We start from the raw sequence: 2,614 nt of genomic DNA on the forward strand, positions 1-2,614 counted from the left end.
ACATGTGAAAGGAATCTATGTACAGTGTGATGTTGTATAACCTGCTACATAACATAAATATGTGAACTGGAGTACTGCAGTAAGGCCAAATGTGAGGTGTTATTGTAATAAAGTGTTTAAGTCCCCAGGACCCCATACAGTGTACGTACACATGAATTATGGATACCAGACACATATATAATGGTTTACCTTTAAAACCGTGAATCACAGTGGTTCGAGTGCTCATATGAGCGACTCGAAACCTCAAAACTGTAAATGTCGACAGTCCTTAATGCTCGAAAAACAGATTAGCTGTTTTTCGAACATTAATGTCGAAGGAAAAAAAAAAGTGTAAAGCGGGTAGAAAGCCCCCCTGCACCACCAATGTGGGTGGCTGTGCCTCTCACACCCTCCCTACTTTATTATTCTAACTCTGAGATTGCACTACAGTGGGGAAAGGAACCATTTCGCAATCCCCAGTCCAATCCGCCCCTGAATGTCGAATGTGCAATGAGTGAATCTCACTGTGCATTCACTCATTGCACATTCAAACCTTTTTCTGTTTGGTGTTTGCAAACTTTGCGGACTGCCTTTCGAAAATGTTCTGTTCACCCTTCTGCAATACGTGGTTTTAAAGGTAAACCTATATAACATGTAATGAATAATAAATCAATGCCAAAAGGAAAATAGAATGCAAATTAAATTTTAAGCAACGTTAAGCATTGCACAGCTCAGCTTACTTGGTGTAAGCAATGCGTAGGCTGGCTAACTCAATCTTGCCAGAGGTATACCCCTTTAAGCAATGCCAACATTAGGTAAGCAGGTGTGCCCATAGCTTAGCCTTTTCAAAACCACCCAATCACGGGAAAGTGCAGGAAATAGGGTGTATTTCAACCCCACAGGTGCAAATACATCCCATAACTGGTTGCAGCTCCCTACTGTAGGCAGAAGGGCTGGAATTGGGGAAGGCACTCAATTTAGAGTGTAGCGCTGGGGCACCCAGGAGTTCAGATTCATGATATGGCTCCCGGTAAAACACCATGAGCAGAGACTACTGCAGGGCCAGTACCAGAGCTCTCAGTATTAAGTAGAGGCCTGGGACAGTCTCACCCATGATCTCACCAATGCCCCTGGTATCCCCCGGACTGGTGAGCAGGTCAGGCATCACCATGCTGACCTGAAGCAGAGGATGGGGGATCTCTTGGAGTAGTGGATCAAAGAATCAAGACAGATGGCCTATGCCCCAGCACTGAGTAATTACTCATTCTACTACGTAGATAATGATTGCCTAGCTTGTGTATACTATAGATAAGTAATGGCTAAATATCACTGTGTTTCTCTGACAGCTGCAAATGAGCGGGCTGCAAACCAGCAAGCCCATGCTGCTAGGCTGCATTGGCTGCATCGTGAGGCAGGTTAGTAATGATCTTGCATGTATTGTCATAACAAATACATATAATAGTTCTAGAAAGTGTTGTACCAGTATAAAAATGTATTGCGTATGGGATGTACTGAATAAACTACACAATATGGCAGGAAGACTGTCATATAGGCTGTGTGTAAATAAAGGTGTAATATCTTGTGAATAAAAGTATAACCCCTGGAGTGCTTGCGTACATTCTGCTGTCATATGTTGTTGTAGTCATGCAATCTATAAATAGTACAGTTGTATTAAGCAGTGTTACCCACACTGTTGAATGCAGATACAATGTGTAGGATGTTCAGTATAACAATGTTGGAAGTCCCAAGAGGTCAGTCATATTTTACAGCTAAGGGAGACTTAGGCAGAAAACATTGTAATGCTTCATACCGATTCCCTGATAGCACAGTGTACTGTGATGTCAACTGTATTATTTTTACCGCACACAGCAGGAGTTTGAATCCTGGGAGTGGTAGTAAGTTGTATGCATTATCATACCCCACAACTGTACAGAGTTTGTGAGAATGTTCCAATAGAAAGCTGTATGCATAATTAGACCCAACAACTGTACAGAATTTGCTAGAATGTTCAGTTAGTAAGCTGTAAGCATAATCATAATTATCAACTGTACAGACTGTGGCAGAATGTTCAGGTATTAAGCTGTATGAATAGTCAAACCCCTCAACTGTTCTGATCTGTCCAGCATGTCCAGATAAATGGCCCAAATCTGCTGCCGGTAACTTGTTCCCCTGACAAATAAGTGTGATGATCCAAGAAATGTAGGCAGCTTTTTCTGACATATAACTAATAGTCAGACCTGTACATAGTCAGAGAATGTATATGAAAACAAATCTGTCATTGTAGCATCTCACCTGAAGTGTATGACAGTTATTCTTAAAATATGTCACATTAACACCTGCATCCTGTCAAGGCGTGACCAGAGTGTGTGCAATAACAGATTGTTAGGTATGTGTATAACATCAACATGGAATCTAGGAGTATGTGTAGAATTTGTCAGGTAGTGTTAACAACTATTTTCTCCACAGCTATAACAGAAAAGAGGTGTAGACTGTAGGTACAACACAGTTCACTTATATACTTGTCTACAAGCATGTCATCTGGGAGTATGTGTAGAAATTATCAGGTAGTGTTAACAATGACTTTCTCAACAGCTATACCAGGTAGAGGTGTAGTCTGTAGGTACAACACAGTTCA

This window comes from Protopterus annectens, chromosome 8.part0 (assembly GCF_019279795.1).
Source record: "Protopterus annectens isolate FY-2018-M chromosome 8.part0, PAN1.0, whole genome shotgun sequence".
Lineage (NCBI taxonomy): Eukaryota > Metazoa > Chordata > Ceratodontiformes > Protopteridae > Protopterus > Protopterus annectens.